Source organism: Rousettus aegyptiacus, unplaced genomic scaffold (assembly GCF_014176215.1).
Source record: "Rousettus aegyptiacus isolate mRouAeg1 unplaced genomic scaffold, mRouAeg1.p scaffold_m13_p_4, whole genome shotgun sequence".
Classification (NCBI taxonomy): Eukaryota; Metazoa; Chordata; class Mammalia; order Chiroptera; family Pteropodidae; genus Rousettus; species Rousettus aegyptiacus.
The window spans coordinates 43943393-43968311 of record NW_023416307.1 but is presented as its reverse complement, the minus strand read 5'-3'; the positions used below and the strand labels follow the sequence as shown (position 1 = coordinate 43968311).

The following is a 24919-nucleotide window of genomic DNA, read 5'->3' as shown; positions in this document are numbered from 1 at the left end:
AGAAAAATATACTCAGTGGTGGAGACTAGGGGGAGGAGGGAGTAAGATGCAATAAGAGCAAATACAAGCGAATACTACAAACACTCAAGTGTGAGACACTCAAATCCCAGCTCTCCAAAGACGCAGAACTAGATGTGTGGAGAGAGTGAGGGAGTCGAGTGTTCTCTTATCCCTGGGGTCAACACACAGACTCTCACCTCAAGTTTGATCACAACCTGTTTTCTTCACAATCAGTCACCCGCGGAATCAAGTATGTACCCTGCAGAGTGTTATGCCCACTTTCCAGGAGGCAAGCACCTATCCACTACAGTAAGCTCTTCAGAGATTATATAAGGAAGAGCTTTTGCTAAATGTCCCATTTACAACCTGGCTCCCTCATATAGGAATGGGAATTCTAGCTTATGATGATTGACCAAGCTAATCTGTGTGAAAGCCCCTGTCACATAGTAGACATCCAATAATTATCTGCTTGTTTCCATCTATTTCATACAGCAGCAGCACCACGTGTATCACCTTTATCTCCCAACGGTCTTCGTAGAAAGGAGGAATCCAGGCCAGCCAAGGCCGCCCAAGTGGCAAGCAGGAGCTCAGACTCCTACCTTCCTCCCACTGCTTGGTCGGATGGGGGCACCATTCTCAGACCTACTGTTAACTGGGCAAGAAAAATAGAGTCAGTCATTTCTTCTCTGGAAGAAGAGTTAACTAGACAGATAGTTTTTAAGTTCCTTTCTTGCTCTGAAATTCAGCCTGTAAATCTCACATCCATATTAAAAACAAACTAGCAGAGGTAAAAACTGTTGGAGAACACACTCATGTACTTCTTTATTGAGCATAAAGTCAAGGGCACTGTGCAAGCAGCTAAAGAAAATTCCAAAAAGCAGAGAAGAGTCCTTAGATTCAGAGTCCTTATAATATGTGTGTGCAGGAGACAGGCAGAGGGAGGGTTAGAGCAAATACGGAGAGATGGCAATATAAAATAATAAGGTTTATTTATTAAAAAAAAATCTGATGCGAAGACTACACTTCAGAGCCAGGAGGTGGAGAGAAAAGGTATCCCTGGAAGGCGGGACACGTGCTGGTCCTACGAGCAGGGAAGCAGGGCCGACACAGGCAAAACGGAGGAAGGCGGCATATTATCAGAGCTGGCCCTCTCCAGTGGAAGAGCATCAGGAGCTAAGATGGTTAAATATCCTATCCGTTTTATGTCTTAGATCATTTTAAAATTCTGTGTTTCACACATTAAAAGCTATCGTAATAACGGTCACCCAGCCGCACATCATCATAATGTTATGTGGGAGAGTAGAAAGAGTACTGAAATAGGGAACAGGACCCTGGGTTCTAGGCCCTGCTCCATTGCCAGTATCAGCTGCCAGGGTTTAGCTAAATGTTTATCTGGCTATGGAATAGGAGATCGTATAGAATCCCAGTTGTAGTTCTTGAAGCTTCTTGAGAACCAAATTGTCTGACATTCACATTTTGCAGGTAAGGGGACTGAGGCCCACCAGAAAATAAGTGACGTCTTTCAACTACACATTTCTGTCATCTATGCCCAGTTCTCTGGACATGGCTGGTATTCACCTGCTTCTGGGCCTTGCCTCAAGCTAATTATTGCCTGCTAGAGATTTATCCTCAAGTCCCTGTAATATCCCATAAAAGTCCATTTAATCAGCTTCCAAAGCCAACTCCAGTCCCTGGTTCTATAATAAACCTCTAGGTAGAGTCCCCCAAATTCTCTTACCGAGAAAATATAATTACTGAGCTCACATATCACACTGAGTCTTGGCTGGACCTGAATCAAAGTCACCTCACAGACCTGCCAGCTCCCTCCTTCAATTTCTTAGCAAGCCTCTTTGCTTGGTAGGTGCTAAGTAAATGCTTATTAAGTCAGGTTGGTCTGGAACATCATTTTTTTTTTTTTGACCTTCAGCCAAGTACCTTCTTAAATATCATGTTGCCTCTGATCACCACAACCCTAGGTGTATGCAATCCCTACAGCAGCCAAAACAGTTTTGACTACCTCCGAATTCATCAAGCTATTTACCAGACTGACTAAATATGTAGCAAGAGAGAAGGAACATACAGGAAAAGAGACGAGGACCAAAGGGCATGGACTACAAATCGGATAAACTGCAGTGCATATGAGCTAAGGAGCACTGGTATTATCATTCCAATTTTACAAGGAAAAAATCTGCAGTGCAGTCAATGGCTGGCACATTGGAGCACGGAGATTAAATTCTGCAGTCTAAAAAGAAACTGCTTTTTCCACTGTGGTAAACTCAAGTGGGCGGAGTCTCAACACAGCCAGCACCTGGGCAGGCCTATTCGTCTACTGCGCAGGATGAGAGACACCTGGAAAGAAGAGCACGGCGGGCGCTTATAGAAAAGGTTTCATACTAAGTGACACTCAACTAGTAATGTTGGAGTGAAAGCATGGCAGAAAGATTTATGAGGCAAAGCTGTGTAACTCCAGAGGCAACCCAAGGAACACATCAGATGGGAATTTTAAAAAATCCCTTTAAACACACAAGGATTCAAATGCCAGCACACGCAGTGATGGCCCCAGCCAGACAGCAAACGCGTATTGGCACCACTGTAATTTGTCCATTCACCAATATGCTTCCCGAAAAACACCCATATGTTTTCTTTTAGCTTCCATATGCTTTTTTAGCAAGGAAACTAAAATATTTCATTAGTTTTCAGTAATTAATAATTACTTATTTCACAATAGTCACCCTCATTAAAAAACGAAAATAACTGATTAAGCTGCAGGATCCTGGCTTTCAACTCGAGCTTCTAATTTTTTTTTTTTTAATTCTTTCCCTCTAGGAATTGAGTAATAGATTAAAACAGCCAGTGTGGAAATATTCACACTATGGGGAATGAAGAGTTATCATACACGCAGCCCAGCATTCCTCTTGACTGAGACATCATGGTTTAATGAAAAGAACATGGACTCTGGAGCAAAAAGGCTTGGGACCCAATCCCAATTTGACCCCTGGTGAATAGCACTTCTGAGGAAATGCAGGGCGTTGAAAAGATAAAGCCTGCTGGATGCCTCCAACCCAGCCTTCTATTATTCCCAGGGAGCAACTTCACAGAGTTTCCTCTTGCTATCTCAAGGCATGGGTAAGGCATGCCCAGAATGCTGGCAGTGTGCCAGTCATTGTCAGCAAGCCACTGCCTATAGCCTTGAAATTGGTCTCAGGCCTAAAACAATGCTTTTCAAACTCTAATGAGTATATGAACTACCTTGGGATCTTATTAAAATGCAGATTCTGATTCAGGAGGTCTGAAGTGTGGCCTGAGGTCTGCATTTCTAACAAGCTCCCAGAAGATGTTGATATTCCTGGTCTTCGGACTAAACTTTGAGAAGCAAAGACCCAAAAACTATCAAGATGAAGTTAGGAAATAGAATCTGTAAAAACAGAACAACTGTGCCTGTTTCATTGGGTTATGATAAGGGTTATTAATTATATTGACAATGTTTCTATGCATTCATTGAACAGCACAAAGACATATCACTTATCACAACAGTTTTGTCAGTCAAGTATGATTTCCATTTTACAGACAACAAAACCAGACTCAAAGAAATCAAGTAATGCATCCAAGGTCACGCAGCTAATACGACGTTCTCCCAATTCAGGACTATCTGCCTGTCAGTGTGAGTATAAGCCGATGGAAGATAGAAAATCAGAGTAGCTATTACTGTGGAGTGCTAGTATGACATCTGGTTCTTGTTTCACCTCGGTCTTCCTACCTGTAAGTTGAAGGTATTGTCCCTGACAGTCTCTGAGACCTCTTCCATCTCTGACACCAGCTTTCACTCTCATGGCTCCCATGTCTACTCACAGAGAGTCACTGAGCACTGAGCATTAGATTCACACATATGGCAGTCATTACATCCTGGCACGATCCAAATTCTAGCTGCTCACATCTGCATTTGTGCTGATCTATGCATGGTCAGAAGTCAATCTCTATTAAAAATCCCACGCTCAATACAACAGGGAGAAAACAACAAATGGGTTCCCCAAAGCACTGAAATTCCAATTCAGTTGATAACTCACAATATGATCAGGGTACTATGACCCTAATCACTCTTTGTCTCCTCCTCATCTCACTTACAAAAATAAAGAAATTGAGGCTACTAACCTGATAGAAGTTTTTTAAAGAAAGAAAAAAATATTGATTATTTATAATGCATTTTGCACAACTCCAAAATTTCTTATTCTACTTTAAGGTGCCAGATAAGCATTTAATTAATTAATTAATTAATTAATTATAATATAATTGATTTCTAAGGCTTAAAGAATTGTTTCGACGTTCCTATTCATATTCAGTATTATCTCTGGAGGTACTCGCCTATTTTGGAGCAGATCTAGATTTATACACAGACTGTGCTACACTTATGAGCTTTATGACTTTGAGCAAGTTACTCAACCTCTCTGATCTCAGTTGCTGCATACAAAAAATGGGAAAAATAGTTTTCTATTTTATGAGATTAAATGGAATACTGTATTAAAATAAAATGGCTAGCATTTAACAGATTCTACGTTAGAAGTAATTTGAATAAGTGAGTGGATAAATGAACAAATAAAGCAATCAGAATAGAAGTTTCAATATTAAACCTCAACAGTTTGACACATATAAAAGTCCAGAATAATGCTCATAAATATCGTGACACCCAGAGTAGAACAATAGGTGAACTGTGGGGAAAAAATCCCAGAACGACAGGAAATGTATGTTACCCAATGTCACCTTCGATTTCCTACATTGAAAATCTTCTTCTGCTTAACTTAGAACATATGTATGGCCTTCAGAAGGTCTACAAAACTCTTGAAATTACGGACACTATTCTATGCACATGTATCTTTTCTAACTATTTAATAGATTCAAATATGAGCTTCCAAATATCTTATAATTCACTCCCCTACCACTGAACACACATGCATACATACACACATACACACAAACTAAAAACAATGGTGTTAGGCAAGTTTATTGACAGAAAAGGACCTGTCAACCAAGAGGCAAAAAAGATTATTTAATAAAACAATGCCGAGTGACGCAAACATGGTTTATGAAAAGTATGGGCAGTGGAAGTTATTGGAACGCATTCCATACCAGAGAAACGGGATTTGAATTCAAGACCAGCTTTGGCTGCAAACTTGCTATGGGGCCTGGGGCAAATCGGAGACTCGTGAAAATCAGGGCTGGGAAAAGCTTTGCCCCTCAGCTATTGTACTCTCCTACTTCTCCCATCTCATAGACATAGAAACCAAGGTTCAAAGATAGATCATCCCTTCACCAAAGTCATAGCAAAAAAAAAAAAAAATAGAGCCAGAATTTGAACTTAGGACTTAGTAAAAAACTTACATACTCTCCATCTCAATATTAGCAGGACCAAAATAAGTGTTTAGATCCAGTGACCTCCAAGTTGTCCTCTAACTAACTAATAATTACTACTCTCTTCTGTGGACCTGGAAAGGTCTTGAAAACATGAGTTTTGGTTTTGGCAAAGATCGTTTCAGCTGCTTCTCAGTCCCAGCCCAGTCCCACAACAACAAGGCAGAGAGAAGTTCTAAAATAGTGAGAGATGTTATTAATCTTGTGTAGCACAGCAACTGGGAATTGCAGGCCTGAAACCAGATTTCATGGTGTTGGCCATTATTCTCCTGTCCTCTTGCTTATTAATCCTTCATGTGTCTTCTTTTTTTTAATGTTCCTACTATGCATGGTAAACAGCCAGCGAGGAGCTCATCCTCAGCTTGCTATCAGAAAAAAGGCAGAAGGCAGGTGGAGCAAACAGTGGTGATGATGTCAGGGTCAAGGAATCTCTTACAGAATGGACTGCAGAGGAATCCACATTCTCCTAGTCAACACAGAGCAGAAACCTGCCAGAATCCTCTATTCTATTGCCCCATGGGATTAATGGAGATGCCTAGAGTCTGTTTATGTTTTAAGGGCATCTCAAATCCCTGTGCTGACACTGGTTTTACCTGAAAGACAATGGCCTTTTAAATATTGGGTTGAAAAAGGGCAGTTGATAGAAAGATTTCTCTCCTAAAACAGAGATACAACTATGGAATCAAAAGAATTCTCGTCCAGGACCTGCAACTAATAATACCTTAGACAAACTGGATTCTCTCCTTGACCCCCAAAAATCTCCATCTTTAAAATGAGAGAATGTGGCTAGATTGATTCTTAAAGTTTCCTCTGGTTCTGACTTCTAACCTCTCCTTACAGGTCAATGACTTAACCTGGAAAAGTCAAACAACAGAACAGAAAAGGAACCCACTGATGTTAACGGTGAATAAGTTCACCAGATACTCTAAAATTAAGACCCAAATAATGGAGTAGAGAAACATGGGGGGAAGATAGATTTTTTTTTTCCTTTCTAACCAGAAACTGAATGTTGCTGAAGGTAGGGAATGACAAATGCATAAATGCCCGATCATAGGGTATGTATAATTCAAATAACTAACTGCTCTTCCAGTATATAAGAGAATCAAAAGCTAAAAAGAGAATAACTTTTTACATAGGCTCTGTCATAAAGTCATAGGACTTTGCCATAATTTTGGAAAAGTGGCAAAAGGAAGGAGAAAGGACTGGCTAAGAAATAAAATCACAGGTAATAGGAGATTTGACTAGAAGTATTGCCATGATCAACTGGTCCTACTCCATCTGCTGTTAGATGATGAAATGGATCCTGGAGAAGGAAAGCAATTTGCTCAAGGCGACAGAGCAAGAACCGAGATGAGAATTAGATTCTCACAACTTCTGGTTCACATACCATAATATAAAACATACTGCTTAACTCCCCAAAATAATATCTTATCCAGGTAACTAAGAAAATAATTTAATTTATAACTAATTTAATTTATAACTACTACCTCCACTTCGGAAAACAATAATTAATTTGATTTAAGGCAGACTAAGGCTTCCATCCAATTTTAATAAACAATTCACTCTAGTAATAGAGACAAGTCCATGAGAATTAATTGGGTGTTATTCATCCTTACGAATGAATCACCCTCACCCTGTGGAAAACAAGAATAATCAACAGTCTACAGGAGGCCAGAGCCTGTTCTTGTTCAAGTACAGATCTTGCCTATTAAAGAACATTGGGTATCAGCTCTAAATAGTAAACAGGGTATACCATTTCAGATTCCATGAAGTGCAGCTTTAAATAGATTTGGTTTGGAAATGGGTCAGGGAACACACCACAGTCAGTGGATCAACATTGAAAGCAGAGAAAAACAATGATTACACTCATTATGTGGGTACCTGTTGACACATCTACTGTCAAATCTAATTATTTATTTAAACTGTTATTCTTTCTTCATTACTGCCACTGATACCAATTATTATCACAAGATTATTTTAAATTCTACAGCATGTCCCCAGAATATTTCCCTCTCCACCTTCTAAAGGTTAGTTGAGAAGTTTTTATCCTTCCCTCCCCACCAGCCCTCACCTCCAAAATATAGAGGATAGATAGATGATAGATAGACAGACAGGTAATGATAGATTAGATAGATAGATAGATAGATAGATAGATAGATAGATCGATCTAGATAGATAAGAAATCTCTCTTTCTCAAGAGCAATTTTTTTATGAATTTTTAAGCCTTCCTTAAACTCTTCTTTGTAGTTTCAAGATGGGTTTCGGGGTGGGGGAGCAGTGGGGAGCATAGTTAACCACTTTTCAAAGTTAATCTATTAATATTTAACATTAGCATTTGGAGAAAAATTAATATAATAACTGCAGTTTCTAAATGAACAAGTTAGATCTCTGCTTAACAGAGCTATCAAAAACTGTGAAACTACATGTCTACAGTACATTCTTTTCTGATAAGTTTATCCATGAAAATACATAAAATACATTAGAAGGGAGTCTTTTGCAGGGGCATTTTATGAACTAGAGAGGGACCAAATGACAGGCAGGAGCCATTCCTGTATTTTTAGCTACTGATTTTCTTGTAACCTTCTCTTTTGTAGTCATGAGAATAAAATCTAAACACCACCAGTGGCTGCTGTGCCTGATCTAATTATAGAGGAGTTTCGCAGTCCATACATCACCCACCTTGTTTGCACATGACGTGTTTTTATTCAGTGTGTATGGTGAATATTAACTTTGAAAACCGTATTAATGCAACACCATAATTTCCATTTGATTCTAAATTTCTAACTCCTACAAATATGGGGCACTTCCAACGAACTTCAATTCTTCAAAAGGTCTATGTAACTAAAGTCATGTTTACAAGTTCAAGATCATGGAAATAACATACCAAAGGAATTATTAAAATATTCAGCAGAACAAATGTTTGCATTATGTTTATGTTGATATCAAATCTTCCATAAAGTTATTCTATGGGAACACTGTATTTTGTACTTTACCTCTTTCTTCCTAAGACTTCTAAAAGATGACATATTACAAAGCAGAGCTAACTGGGAAGTGCAGACATCAGCTGGTTAGCTGTAACAGAAAACTCACATTTTGCAAATTTTCAACTATCATGCTTCCTTCAATTTTTTTCCCCTGGCCTCCATTTTCTTGACCAACTGGAGAAGAATGCATTCTTCTGCAAAAGGCTGATCTCTTTCACAGTGATCCCCCAGGAGAGTGAAATTCAGATTACTATGGGTCCTGAGTTTCAAAAGATTCTAACTCATTTTCTTATTCTTAGGTTGTAGCCTTGGATAACGTCTTTTTGAGATGTTTTCTGAGCAGCTAAGAGACAGTGATGGAACAGACTGGTAATGTTTGGCCCCTTCAGAGCCAGGTAACTCTGACATCAGTGTAGTGAAAACACACTGAAGGACTAGGAAACTAGAGAGAAAACCCTCCTGCCACATGCTAGCTGGGGTACAAGATGATGATCAATAAGAGCATTTTAGTACATGGCATAATATGGACACTTAAATACTGGTTAAATATGAATCTTCCCTGTGGCTCATATTTTTGTGCTTTTGGTTCAACCCTAAGAGCTAAGAATTGAAAGGAAAAATTAAATTAAGAAGACATTTAAAAGAGGGCAATTCACTCTCTTGGCCATTTTTCAGATTTTGTGCTGGTAAAATACCTTTGTGTTTCTTCTGTTGGGAGTGAAATCTACCTCAAACATTATTGACTAAGATGCCCATTAGAATTTCATAAATATGAAGACAATCTCCTCTTACCTCAGATAATAGCTCTTGGAACGGTCAGTGGATACCAGGTTCAGCAAACTGCAATGCTAGTGCCTGTAAATGAAATAGTTAAAAATTACTCTTAGGTACTAAGGTATATTTATTTATAAATAATCATAAACACTCATATCTATATACTAGTTTCTTATTTTGCAAAACATTTTCACATTCATTATCTTGTTTCATCTCACACTAACCGGGTGAAGAAGCAGGAAGACATTATTCTACTCATTTCATAGGTAGGGAAACAGAAGCTCGCAAAAGGAAAGGGAAGATGAGAAGGGAACTAACATCTTTCTCACAATTGACTTCACAAATGCCACGTGAAATGGGTATTATTGTCCTCATTTAACAGATATGGAAACTGAAGTTTAGAAAAAGCAGGTAACTTGCCTAAGACTACACAGTACAGTACACAGCAGGGTACGAGTTTGGACCCTCTGATCCAGTGGTCTCTCCTAGAATATTAGATTGGGAAAAACACAAACAGCTCATTGACTTGATCCACTAGGCTTGGTGGAAGAGGGGACAATAAAATAAAACTAGCTATTTCACTGACATGAAGAAGTAGGACACACATGTGGGATTTAGAGCCAGTCAGACCTGTCTTCCTCTTACCAAAGCCCTTAGGCAAGTTACTTAAACTCTGAGTGTCAATCTTCTCATATGTAAATGAAGATTATAATATCTATTTCATAGCCAAAGATCAGTAAAACTTATTTTGATTTTCCTCCATTATGTCCTTTCTATAGAAATTGACAGTGGTGATATACAAAATGGTAAAATTTTTTCCGATGAGCCCATGTTTATATGATCAAAGAATGATGTTACAAGTATGCAACGCTAGAGAATACCTCTGGATTGGGTACTTTATGCTCCTAGTTTTAAAATACCACAATATTTATCTATTCCAGTCTCACATGGCTTCCCTAACAACAGCATGAAGAACTTTTGTTCCAAAAGGCAAAGCCTCAAAATTTAAAAATCAAATGTCTCCTCAACACCAAAAGGCAAGAGATACTGCTTAAGCAAAAGACATGCAAATTTATCTCAATTTCTTTTAAAGTATGTGTCTATATTGTGCCTTAGGTTCAGAGAGATGGAGCTTCCAACTGGACTGCAACAAAGAAATTTATTTTAATATAATGGATAGATTGATTTAGAAGTATAAGACCTCTGGGGAGTTTTAGTAATATATCCCATTTTCATACAGGACTCAAATCAGATTAAGAATAGAACATGGTTAATAGGAAACCCTATAAGAAATTCTTTCCACATGCCACCAAAATCTTTATAGTGTGAAAAATATTGTATGAGTATTTTCTCTTAAATCATCCTCATTATAACCCCAATGAGACCTTTTTACCCTAATTTTACCAATAAGGAAACCAAACTTCAAAGATTACATGGTTAATATGGAACAGGTAAAAATTTAACCTTCTATCTTGACACTAAAACTAGCAAGGACATAATGTAGCCTCCCATTTGGGAGTACTCTAGTTGGAGGTAAAGGGAAAATGACTATATATTACACAAAAGTCAACTGTCAAGGCTCCAAAGAACATTTAGCCTTGAGTCCTACTTCACTCACAAGTAAGAGGAAAAAAGACTTCACGTCTGTGGCCTAACCAGAAGGTGACACATTACTGAGTTGATGCAGTGTCACCATGTTTGATGCAGGGTTACCACGAACACTTTTTCTCAGCTCCTCTCGGTGAAGTTTCAGAGATGCAACATCCTTGTGCAAGCTTTCACAACACAAGCCACAGAAACAACAGAAGTTAGCACCATTAAATTTTCACGAAGGGACCTTCATCAGTAAGTCTCATCTTAAGCAGTAGAAAAGCTGAAGCCTTCCAAGCTAAGAAGTTCACCAGCCATCTTCACATGATTAGAGTACCATGTGTACTCAGTAAATCCAGAGTATTTCCTAATGCAATGGAGTTCTCCACTAGACCCATAAAGACATCTGGGACAACTGACAAATCCCACTCTAGCTTCTTGGTATGAAGTCAGTTATCCTTGGCTGTCTCTGTGTATTTTATGACTGCTGACCCAGAACCTGGCAGGTCTGCATCCTTTGTCAAACCACCCATCCATCCTCTCCCAAGAAAAATGTTCTCATCTCCAGAAGCAATTACAACCAAAAATAGAGAAATCTGTATAATCAACTCTAACTTATAAAACATCAACCTATTAGTTAAAATCCATGCAAAAGCAAGACTTACCAAACCTAGCTAGGACTAATATAAAATAATTGATCATTTTGACCATATTTTGGGGAAAACAAATGGAAACAAATGAAGCCATGAAAAAAAGAGAGAAAGAATGGAAAAGAAAAGGATGGAGAATGGGGAGGGGGGCAGAAAAAGAATAGAAGGATATGAGAAATGAAAAAGCAAAGAGGCCTGTATCAAGAAGCTTTCACAAACCATGGTATCTTTTTAATCGACCACTGTACCCTAGGACAATTTTTAAGCAATGTTATTCTAGGATGATGATTCCAACATTATGAACAAAAATTCTAACCACTTGCTAAGACCCATGTAAAGATGCCTCTTAATACCTTTTCACAAGTGCTACAGCACATATGGGAAATATGACAGAATCTTTTAAAATTCTCACTAATCGCATAAATGGGTAAATTTTTAGTCCTGTTGCCCCAGATGTCCTTTCTGAATAGGGGCTGTTGTCTTGAAAACACCTGTATGACAATTGAGGACCTGGGTTCCCGCTCTTAGCATTATAATTCTCAAATATTTTAAATTAGAAGTTCTATGAAATATACATTTTTCTGTTTCTCTTCACAAGTCTTGATCACAGTTATCCCCAAACCACTGTCAAAAGACCAATAATTATTTTTTCTGGACTCTGTGTATTTTGGTAAGTTTTACATGGTGGTGAAGATAGTGGTGAAAGGATTACTAAGATTTGTTTAAATTAAATAATGTCATAATCTTAAGCATGATTATTAGAGCATCTGTTCCCAAAAGCAATTGAAACATTAGATTAAGCCAAAGACATTAAATGACAAACATGGAATGTCTTCCATTGCTATCATCAAACCCCGTATGAAGAACATTTTTAAATGCACTCTCTCACCTGCCACCCTAAGATACTTATCAAAAATACAACATATTCCATGGCTTATGAATGATTTGGTTGTCTCATTAAAGTAATGTTTGCCAGTATTTAATTGCTTCCCTCCCTGATTTTAATTTCCTCACCTGTCAGCATCTATCAGAGGCACTGAGATCTTCTGACATCCTGGCTGATTGTGTTCAAATTAATCAGATTTTTGAAAAGTAAATTGCTTTGGCCTAAAGGTAATGCTCAACTTCTTCATGTGATATTTATAAGGGTTCTATCAAAGGAACTTATAATCTAGAAATTAAATGAGAGGTTTTAGAAATCCTAGGCAAAAATATCACTAGTACTTTTTAAAAAATCAATCAACAAGTGCTTATTGAACATATAGCACTTTTCAGCAGTCACTCTGGGGTACAGAAGAGAGTAAAACATGAAGCTACCTCAGAAAATTTGGAGAAACAGGTGGAAAATAATTAAGCTAAGCTCACGTTTACTTAAGTAGCTGACAATCTGGACACTCAAAAGGTACATTATGTATTTGCATCTGAGACCAGTTATATGCATTATGCTCTCACAGAGATTAATGATTTTACTCTTTACTTCAATACAGTGAGGTAAAATCGGTGTTATTGCCAGTAATAGCAGCAATATTCCCATTTAATAAGTGACAAAGCTGACGCAAAGAATGGTAAAGGAACTCTTTCCTAGATACCTAGTTATGGGCAGACTTGATCTTGTGTTCTAAATAAAATCAAAAAATACAGCATGATTACTTTGGAATAAAGAGAGAAAAAATTCTTTGCAAATTCTCCATACATAATTATTCAGTGCTAATTCTTGTGCTAATATCTATCAGTAACAGTGCTTCAGACACTAAGGCACTAAGCTGTTCTATAAGAAGTAAATGAAAGCGGAAGACTTCCTAATATGTCCTACCACCATAAGATTATTTTTATGTATAAATGTTATTTTCCTACTTTGGATTATGAATATATGGATTCATATAATTAGGTCTCAAAAGCAAGTCTATAATATCACACCTATTTTCAGTTCTTCTGCTGGTTCTAAGGCCCCTAAACTAAACAGAAGAATAAAAAATATTGCATACGTGCAATTAGGGATGAGAGGAAGGGGAGTCTACTGTAACACATGGAACTTAGATGTTGGTTTTCAAAAAAGGCCTTTACAACCAAATATAACAAAATCCTAATATGGGTCTTATTTTTCTAGTGGACTCTGAGTCTCTACTTAACCTTTAAGTATCTCCTCTGCTGTGAAGCTTTTCCTGACCCAGAAAGGTTAATCGAAGCAGCCTTTCTAAAGACTACCTTAATGCCTGTTTTCATATCTAGATCCACCAAAATTACCACACTGTCTTGTAACTTTTATTGGTGTGCCTTGAGAAAAGAGATCTTGTCAAACTAAGTTTCTTTAATCCAAATCCAAAATCCAGAATCTGTGCTTAGTAAGTTCTCAAGAAAATGTTTATCGAATGAATGAAAAAAGCATTCTATATAATTCCTATAGCATTTAATTCAATGCATGTCATATTAGAAGTGCATGGTAAATGTCGGTTGGATTGAAATTAATTAAAGAGTTAATTTAAAATATATATATTGTTTGATTAAATGATTCTAAAAGCTACTGAGTATTGAGAGGTCCAGTGAGGAGTTAAGTAACCTGCAATGACCCAGTCATCCTTAACTCATTAAAGGGGAAAAAAAAAAGTTTTTTACAGAAAGAATAATAAAGGCTGAACTTCTGAATAGAAATGTAGGCAGAAGTTGAAAAGATTTATGTAGAAAAAAATATTATTTATCAAGAAAACCATGTTAAATTATAGATTCAAAATTACAAAATCAAGGGAAAAACAAATCTAGAAAAAATAAGATTTTTTTAAAGATTATGGGTATGAATAAAACTCTCAGAGAAGGAGAGAAAGTGAGGGAGGAGAAAATGAAGTAATGAATTCTAAAAACCAAGTCATGTATGTAAAAAAGGAAAATCAGTGGATAGATCAAAGAATAAAGAGTTAGTCAAAATCAAAGTAATATTAATTAAACATTACACTTCTGTAACTGAGCTAATAAGCATTTTATATTCTTTAATCCTTAAAAATATTCTTAGAAGTTACTATTATATCCATTTTGCATCTGAGTAAACCAAGGCTTAGAAAGATTAATCTGATCGAGGTCGCACAGCTAGTAAGTTTCGATGCTAGCATATATATCCCAGCTTTTAAGACCCACAAACTCAGATTGTTCCCAGTATCTAAGAAAAAATAAGTGAGTTGGAATAAGAACTTTAGAGTTAAATGGCATGATGGCAATCTAGAGAGTGATGTGGAAATAGAGAAGGGATAAAAAATATAAATGTTTTTAAATCCTGGGATGTTTAGGTATCAAGAAAAAGACTGAAGGAGGAAGTGAATGGGGAATTAAAGCTATCTTCAATTATCTGAGGATGTGTTGTGTACAAGCCATATTATACTTTTACAAAATATGCAATGCTAGAACTATAAAGGTTGAGATGATGGAAACTCTAATTTCAGAGCAATGCAAAGGAGAACTTTAAACTTGAAGGTGTCCAGCAACAGAACAAATAGCCTCACAAAGAATTGGAAATGTTCAAGTAGAGGCTAAATGGCCATCTGTCAGGGAAGGCATGTGTGACATCCTGGCAGTGGGAGTCTGCATTAAAACATGGACCATTGCAGTTGTGTGTTTTGGAGATTTAGCTGCTCAATATTGAGAGATAAACAACAGCTCAAATCTCTAGACAAAAATTTGAAGAATGCCCTTTGAAGAAGAAACCCCTGGATAAACATAACATTCATTCAGTACATCCATGGAGCTCCTAAGATGCACCAAGCACAAGACAGTCCACATGCTCCAGAAGTTTAGACAAGAAGGCAGAAAACACATTTCGAAGAGTTAAAACAGAACTGCTGCTAGGCAATTTGTAGGTCTAATAAACAGCAAAGAAAAATCATAACTAGAAGTCTAAGAAATAAGTTTAAAAATACAAAATGGTTGGCAGGTAACTAATGGCAAGAAATAGATTTGCAGAAAGAAGTCACCAAAGGCCTAGGTTTAGGGAAGAGCTAATGCACAGAGGTGACCAAAGGGAAAATCTGATCCTACTTTTGGGTAACCAAGACACACATGGAAAAAGAATCACAAAAATGTCAGAAACAGAGTTTAACTCAAAAAGCTCACAAGTGAGAAGAAGCAATCAAATGTTTCATGAGAAATAGGAAAAAAAAAAAAAGAGAGAGAGAGAGATCTTGCAAAGAACACCCAACTTATTTGAAAATAAAACAACAACACATTAGAGAGCCTATAAGCCAACTCAAGGTTTGCCAGATTTATGTACATTGCAACTTCTCTCAAGATCTAACCCCACAAATAGCTACTCTAAAATAGGAGAGGGGTATCAAAGAGAAAACATAATATCTGAGTCCAGTTCTACTAACTTTCTCAGCATTCTTCGTTACAATTTAACAGTCTGACCAATATTTATAAAAGAAAATAGATCACATAAAATACTAACATAAGCAAAAGCAAAGTTAGGAATCATTTTTATTGAACAATCTCCCTCTCTCCCATAGAAAAGGAGACAGAGAGATAGACAGAGAGAGAAGGGAGCTTTAATAAAGAATTGGGGGAGGGGGGCAGTTGTCTAGTAAGATAACTTGTTGTGATATGAAAGATAATGGTTGTGCGTACAATTTCCCTTCCTGTGACTTTTAACTAGGCTAGATGAAGAAGAAAGTCGCTGCTTCAACCCAAACTCACTGATTCTTCTTCCCCACAAAAATTAGAATTCTAAACCAAAATATAAACAATTGGTTAACTCCTCCTTCAACTTCTCTGCCTTGGCTAAGACAAAGCATGTTCTGTATAAAGAGGCAGCAGTGGTTACTATTGAAAAGCAGAGGTACAGTGGTAAATGCACAGTAGGGAAAATATGTAAAGGGTTTAATACACAAAAAATATGGAACACTTTATTAGTAAGTTTAAATATAGTTGGTATCACCATATTCGCAAAAGAAGTTCAGAAACATCTACCTTGAAATTCCTAAAACTAAAATAGTAAACCAAAAGGAAAAAAAAGACAAAAGAGGAATGCAGTAATAACTGGGTTCTTGTCCCAGCTCTACCACTAACTAGTGCTGTTTTCTTGGGTAAGTCTCATCCAGCTCTCCTTTCCTATAAAATGAAAGAACAGAAAGATGTGTAGCTCTCAATGCCCACAAACACACGAGGGGTATCAAAGCCTTTTCAAGGGTCTGCAAGTTCATAATACTACCAAGATGTGATGAGCCTTTTTCAACGTGTTGACATTTGCACCAAAGGTGCAAAAGCAAGAGTTGACAACAATGCTGGTGTTTTAACTTGTATCAAGGCAATGGCACTGAAATGTGCTGATAGTCATACTTTTCACCACCAGGTACCCGCAGTAAAAGGGAGGAAAAAGATGATCATTAAGACTGTTCTTAATGTATTAAAAATTATTAATTTTATTGAATTTCAGTCCTTGAGTAGACATCTTTTTAATATTCTGTGTAATGAAATAGTAAGTATGCATGAAGCACTTCTGCTGTATTCCAAAATGCAATGGCTGTTTCTAAGAATGCACTTGTATGACTGTTTGAACTAAAAGCTGAACTATCAGCTCTTTGCATGGAACAGCATTTCTATTTAAAAGAATGAATGATAAACTATAGTCATTCAGACTTAGGTTTTCCTGGATATTTTCTCAAAAATAAACCAAAAAAGCCTATCGTTTGAAGGAAGCTAGCTAACAGTTTTTGGTGCCAATGACAAAATTCAAGTTTTAAAGTGAAAACTGAAATTTTGAAAATCTTGTATCTAATATTATGCACTTGACATCTTCCTACTAACTAAAAGACGTTATTGATGAAATTAGTAGTAATATCAATAAATGTGACTTTTTTATGTTACGGAATAAAATACGTCGACATTTGGAAAGATCCATATAATTTGGAGAACCAATAGTTTCCAAATAACCAATGAATGATGTTACAAAATCATAGATGGAGATCCATTCATATTGATAATTAGACCAGTGGATTTTAATATAACAGACTATAAAAAAGTTCATTGATTTCAGATTTCACATTGTAACTAAACTTCAGAAAACTATCACTTGTCAAGGTTTGGTGTTATATCAAAGAAGAAAATCCACAAGTACCTCATTTTTCCTTCTTTTACAAATTCTTTCTGGAAATCTTTTTCTGGATTTCCTTCATAAATCTTAATCAAAATACATAATTCAACAAATTAACAGTGAGAATGCAGTTGCCACTTTGCTCACTGTTTTTTTCTTTTTCTGCTTTGTTTTGGAAAATGTACTATTTTCATATAAATATTTTACATTTAAAAATGTCCTTTTTATTTCTGTTTTAATTTCTAGATGAACATCATTAGCTATAAGTCATATAAACTAAAACTCATGTTTAAGAGTATAAGGAGGTCCTGAGACCAAACCACTGGACTAGATAGGATTTATGTATGTTCCCTTCCTGGCCAGGACTAATATCCTGTGGTTCTAAACCACTAGGGAAGAAACAGAATGGCTCAGCTCTACTTTCAAATCCTGCTACCTGTTTAACTTTATATAGCTGCCACTTCAGTGAGCATTTGGAAACAGTGAAACATCTGACTGACTTTACCATGGAATAGGCCATTGGCTAGTCAACAAATATTCATTGTGTGCCTTCTATGGAGCATGCACTGATTCTTAGAGCACCTGGATCAGAATCCAAACTCTACTACTAATCAAGGTATACTCCTGGTCAAGATACAAAATTTCTCTAAGCCAGTTTTGTTAAAGTAAAATGAGAATGACCATAGGATCTACTTCATAAGATTATTGTGTAACTCTGATGAAATGATCCATTAAAATCTTACTATACACAGCACCTAGCATATAATAAAACTCAGTAACTCTTACTCATTGTTATAACTAGGATGTGTGTAACCTTGTTTGCAATACAGATAAAAGAAATAGTTTAACCACATCATCAAGTTCTCGAAATCTATCCCAGATGCTAAAGCATTCAGCTCCTTGAAAACAGAGAAGCAAAAGTATCCAGGAGTACTTGTTTCTCACCTCAAGAGTAGAGATTCTGTCTTTGGCCAGGAATGAAAGCAGGGTTGTTGTACTAATGACCGAGTCGCTGCGTAAGTTCCTAAACTTTCTGTGGTGAAAAAGGCAAGCAGTTCATACCTAACATCACTCTCAGCACTGTGGTGAAAGGACAAAGGACCACAGGGAAGTGAGGACTCAAACTAAGTTTCTGATTAGATGAGAGAGAAGACTTCCTTTTCTTCTGTTTTGGCAAACAGTCATGTTCATTTTACCTTCTTACTCCACTTGATTTAAAACCCAGAAGGAATAAGTTTGGGTTAAAATAAGAACACTTGTCAATCCAAGGTCAGATCTCTCACTGGAGAGAGGAGGTCTTTGATAAATTTCTTTAGATTAAACATAATGTGATCTGCAGGAATAGATGCATACATACTTACCTACAACTTCTTTATAAATATATAAAGGAATTAACCATTAAACTTGTTATATTGGTGAGGCTCAATTTCATTTTTAAAGAAAAAAACATGATGCCACCTTTACTTTACGTTATTTCATCAGCTCTAAGTAAAACCACATCAAGTGTCAATATCATACTATCCTGATAAGAATTGTACTCTGATTTAATAGAATGATGTAAGTTTTGCTTCCAGAATAATGTATAGAAACGATCATGCCCCCTTAACAGCACTTGGATCTTCAATCAGGAAATTCAATTTTAGCTGCAAAACTATGTTTTGGCAAAAGTGCAATTGAACTCAGTGTACTTGTCACATTTCTAAATATACCCCGGTCACCATGACAACAAGAGAGACTGATGGATCGCTTAAAAGAGTACGGTATATTTAATTGTCAGCATTTTAAACTGACTCAGAAAAATGCTGTGTGATAGGTCTACTCACCATGGTTACTGCCAGCTAAGTCCATAATAATAAAAGGTTCACATATGCACATCGACAATGTGCGCAAGAGAACGTAAAATCGGAAGGTCTTGTATTTTCAGTCACATCAAATGCCAAACTTAAGGCTTTTGAAGGGACTTATTCACATTAAAGAGTCACTCAAGAACCTCTCTCTCAGATTGTCAGGTTCTGCATCTGGACTCAAGGTCACTAGAGTAAATTATTAATCAGATTCCAAAGCTTGCTCTCTCCCTTAGACTAAAGATAAAGATGAATTTAAGGTTACGTTCTCCTGGAACATATCTGGAATGGGGGTGAGAGAGACTCTGTTTTTTCCTTCTATGTAGACCTGTGCTCAAATGATAAACATCAAGGATCCATTCATTCCCTATGCAACCATTTCCTGAGGGAGCACCTCTCCTACACCAGGCAAACTTCTATGTGCTGGGAATACAGTGGCAACAACCAGACATTGTCCCTACCTTTAGGGAGCTGACATCTTCAGACAAGAGGATGACAAAGATACAAATAAATAATTCATTAAAGAGAATGAAATTGTCCAAATGGACTAATCCATTAGACATTACTATGTACAGTGCCTAGAATAAGTAAGCACCCAGCAAGTCATCGTTATTATTATAAGATATCTCTCAGCAAAACAGTTCGCAATGTACATAAAGAAAGCAAAGACACACTAACCATGCTTTCAGAGAACCATAAATACTATGTAGAATATTAAACAAAATAATGGGAAAAAGTTAGCTAGAGATTAAGGAAGACCTCTCTGAGATGACATTTGTACTGAGCTTTGTATAATCACTCCAAGCCAGCCATATACAGAATCAAAGGAAAGTCATGTGCTAACAAACTTGGCTTATACACAGGACAAAAGGAAAGCCAGTGTATCTGTATCTTACTGAGTGAAGAGGTTAGGGGTGAGAGATAAAGGAAAAAGCATGGTCTATCAGAGCTTTGCAGGCCACAAAAAGGTCTTTCAAATGTTTACAGATACCATGAAAACCACTGTATGGAGGGGATGTGATAGGATCCGATTAATAATTTTGGTGTTTTGGTGTGGTATGGAGAAGATTCATGAGGAGAATATATGAAAGTATACAGACCATTTCAGACATTCTATAGCCAAGATAAGGTATTGGATGATGACTTGGACTGAGTCACTATACTCCTACTGCAGTTGCCTTTACATAACCCCATGTTTACCCTCTCAACCATCTCTTGCGAAAGAGGTGATAAGAGCAATGAAAATCGGGAAATATTCTGTAGACAGAATACACACACACTAGCCAAGCATGGACTCTGAGCAAGGGTGGTAGCAAAATGGCTTAGACATACACCAACAAGATGGAAGATATGCCCCATGATTCAGCAGGTCTGAGTGAGACTTGAAATGCTGCATTTCTAGCAAGCTGTGAGGCTCGATGGTGATACTGCTGCTTCATGAACCACTCTTTGAAAACCAGGGTCTAGAAGAGTCTGGAGGCAGGAACAACAGTAGAGCAAGAGGAGGCAATGAGAGCTTGGCTTTAGGGAAATGGTAAAATAATAGAGAAAAGGGGGAAATTAAAAAGATGTGGCCAAAAAACCCCGAAAAACAAAAAACCTAAGACTTGAGGACAAATAATCCATGAGTGAAAATGCAAAAGATGATGGAATTGATTTCAAACTTTCTCTAATGACATTACTTACCATATATAGTTTCTGTCTATTTAGTGCAAAGGACCTTCCACAAGTCATATTATTATCATCATCATTATTATTATTATTATTATTTTATGCCTACAGCACCAGGTCTTCCTAGGTGGTCTCCCATCCAAGTACGAACCAGGCCTGACCCTGCTTAGCTTTCGAGATCAGACATCGGGCTTGTTCAGGGTCGCATGGCCATAGACCATGGACCATGGCTCCACTGGGCCATGAACCCAGGACCTTCTGCATGTAAAGCAGACATGATAACAGCTACGCTGTGGAACCACGTCCGCACAAGTCATATTTCTTGTAGCTATTTTCTAGTCCTATAAAATAGGGCAAAGGAAAAGAATTGTGATTACTGATAATAATAACAACAACAACAATCATTTGTAGAGAACTTATTCTATACCGGGCATATTACAACATATACTACCTACCATTGTGAAATACTATTCCTATTTCACAGATGACAAAACTAATATTCAGAGACATTATGTAGGTCACCAAAAATACTGCTGCTTCACTGAATGCAATCCCAGAAATAGACCCTAAAATCCATGACTCTCATCAACATCCTGCCTAAGAAGTTGAATCTACAGGAGAATTAGATGCCCACTTGGGGCATTCATCTTCAAAGTCAGGGTTCCCTTGGGTCTGACTAATCCTTAAGACTACAAGTGGCATAACTTGATTCATGGAGTCTAGTAGCATAGTAGTGAAGTCCCCAAGGTCAGGTGGCCAGTCTGTAGCAGAACTGTGACTCATTTCACACCCTCACAAAACAAACACGGTAAGTGTTTCTATGCTCATGCTCAGGTCGCGTCTACTTCAGTGTTCTTCCATGGCCATATGCTTTCCCTCAACCATATTCTGCTTTTTCTTTACAACATTTTCTGCTCAGAGAGAAACTGGCTCTCTACACGTTGATGCATTTAGAGTGAGGATGTGAGAAAGAGGCCCTCGTTTGTGAAGATGCATGGAGAACGGTAGTGGATATTGACAAGGCTTCAGTAGATAAGAAAGATGAGCTTAGACATTTCCCCAGCCCAGGAAGTGGGTAAGAAATGAGCCACAAGATCTTCCTTCTAGTCACCCACACTGTGCTTTCCCAGTATGATTCACATGTATGGCTCCACGGACCTGACAAAAAGGACCATCATCAGAAAGATAAAAGGATGTTTTTATGCCTGCTCTCATTTTTTTTTATTTGTTCCTTCTTGAGTAATAACTATTAATTGTGCTATGCGGGCAGTACAGAGATGAGTCTACCGGGAAGCCAGCACAAATCCATCAAGTGCTTTTAGCCCAAGCTTTTTAGAAGCAATTGCTTACCACATTTTCCCTGCTTTTTTTCGCACAGCTAGAATTAAAGTAGATTTTACCACACGATCATCCCAATGCCCTCCTCCCCCACCTCCGAAATGAAGACAGAAGATGGCTGTTGGTTTATCAATGGCAAAATCATAAGATGTCTGTGAGAAAACAAATTCATTTAGTGTTTATAAAACCTAGGTTTTAGTTCCTAAAATAGGCACTCAACCTACATTAACATATGATAACCTGTGAAATAGATATTGTCCAATTTTAACAGATGAAGAAATTAATGCTCAAAGATTATATGCTACTTGTCTCAAATCCAAAAACTAGAAAATAGAAGAGCCAGAGCATAAACACAGGTCTTCTGACTCCAAGGCCAATCCTTGTTCTACTCGTTATAGCTGCCCGTACACACTTCAAGGAGTCTCTGCCATCTCCCATTCTGCTTTGCAGAAGGAGTAAAGCTTCAAATACTTCTGAGAAATAAGACTGTATATAATCAAAAAGCCTCTCTCAAGAGGCCTTTTCTAGGAATACTGAGCAACAAAGCCATTGCAGATTCTCTAAAGCTTTCCTCTGACCAAGACAACATGTTTTTGACCATAGCTGGATTTAAGGATCAGTTTGAGTCTACATCATGCCCAGTGTGGGATCATAAAGGCTCTCGAATTTATCAGCACAGGGCTCTGACCAAATAATAACATCATACAAAGTCTGCTTCCTCACCCAGCCCCAGGGCTTGAACTAGAGAGGGAAGAATCAGGAGAGCGGAAGTAATAGAAGACTGAGAGTCTGTAAGTCATGTGCTTACAGAGGCTCTGGCTCATCATGAAGTAGATAAAATAAAAAACTCAAATGAAAAGTCAATATAACTAAGCTTAAACTCATCTTTCACTATTATTCCCACATGCTGCACAGTATAAGTAGATGGTGGCAAGGATCAAACAAAAAGAAAAATAATAATCACCTAGTCTTCAGGCCCTTAGATATAATATCTGAACCAGATGAGCATTAACAAGTGCAAAGAACCCTTTTCTGTCTCCTGTTACCCAAAGGTGTGGTGAGGTTAAACATTTTGAAAAGATTCTTTATCATAAGTAAAGCTGACAGGGATACCTGATGAGAATGGTAATTAAATCAAGAAGTAAATAAACACTTGGATCAATGTTCTTTACTTTTGGTGGCTGACTTAAGAAAAAGGGTTGCCTTATAAAGGTAGATATGACTCTCTCCCAACCATAAATACAGGGTAGCTTCACAGGCTTTCTCTTTTTTTAAAGTTATTTTGTTTCTCAACAAACGCCCATTAACCATGTTCTATGTGCTGGTTAGTGTGTGGTTTTGGGGAAAACTATGGTAAAAAGAGAAAAGGACACAACCCCTACTTCCAAAGAGCTCAGAGTCTGGTACCTAAGGCCAAGCACAAAATGTTGTGATTTTTTTTTTAAGTCAGCAAGTTATGTTCTCAATTATGAAAATACCAAATGTCAGAGTCTTCTCTAGTCCAAGCAATAATGTAAAATGAGCCAATTCATCTGAATCAGACTTTTTTTTAATGAAACTTATGACTGTTGAAGCTTTTCTCCTTAATGCCAAATTATTAGAACTCAGAGGAAAACACAAGGTCAATTTATCATACTCCATATTCTTCCCAGGCACTAACCACTGTCTCATAGACTATAAAACAAGCCATGCATGCAATTTAAATTTCCTAGTCACCGCATTTAAAAAGAATAGTAAAAAAAAAAAAAAAATTATTTTACAAATATTTGCAAAATAACATAACACCCCTTCGACATGTGGCACTAGCCACATTTCAAGTGCTCAATGGCCACATGACTAGTGGCTACCATACTGGACAGCACAACTTCCATCCCTCCTCAATCTTCACCTTCCAGTAAGTGAACAGAGTAAAACATTAGTTGGAGAAAGGAGACAAGTTTACCATAGTTATGAAGATGCATGGACTTCCACACATATTTCTCTCAATCCTATATCTCAATAGCAAGAGGTTATAGGACACTGTGACGACAAATGCCAGAGAAGGAAAATGGCTCTACCCCGTAAGGATCAGGAAAACCAAACAGGTTCAAGGATTAGTAAAGGGCAACTCTGCCACTTTACCCATTGGGATACCAATATCATCACACATAGAACCTAAGATTCTACCCTCAAATATTTTGTGACATAAATTAAGGTTCATTTCCAACTCTAGTCATCAACACTTCCTTTTCCCAACCCCATTGTGAATCCTCAGAAAATAATACAGATAGGTAAAAATTCAGTAAATGTGCAATGCATCAATGCATGGAGCTAAGAGAAAGAGAGAAAAAAAAAGAGGTATAAAACACTTCACCTTTTCATTCCTTCTGATATTGTTCTATGGCTATGGAAAATTCTGTTCTCTTGTCAAATAATAAAGAAGCTCCATCACTTCTTCCTCCAGGATAGGAAGGTATGATAACGGCTGACATCCATTAAACTATATTAAACAAGGAGAAGGATCATCTTCCAAAGTCAGTTTTCTGGAAGAATGGGTGAAGACCGTGCCACTCCTTCCTACTTTCCCTAGTGTTGTGCCTTCTGTTGGAAATTTGG

The 24919-nt window shown here is 37.3% G+C and overlaps 1 protein-coding gene and 1 pseudogene across 17 annotated transcripts in view; both read right to left on the bottom strand.

Annotated features, from left to right (window-relative positions):
• The window catches only part of LOC107505903 (LIM domain containing preferred translocation partner in lipoma), a 607668-nt gene that overhangs the window by 440807 nt on the left and 141942 nt on the right, over window positions 1–24919 (bottom strand). For all 17 annotated transcript variants that reach the window (XM_016136314.2, XM_036219277.1, XM_036219274.1 and 14 more), the window contains one exon: window positions 9180–9242. The gene's annotated coding sequence lies outside the window, so the exon portion shown is untranslated. The remainder of the gene's footprint in view (window positions 1–9179; window positions 9243–24919) is intronic.
• LOC118601996 lies at window positions 21089–21204 on the bottom strand (annotated as a pseudogene).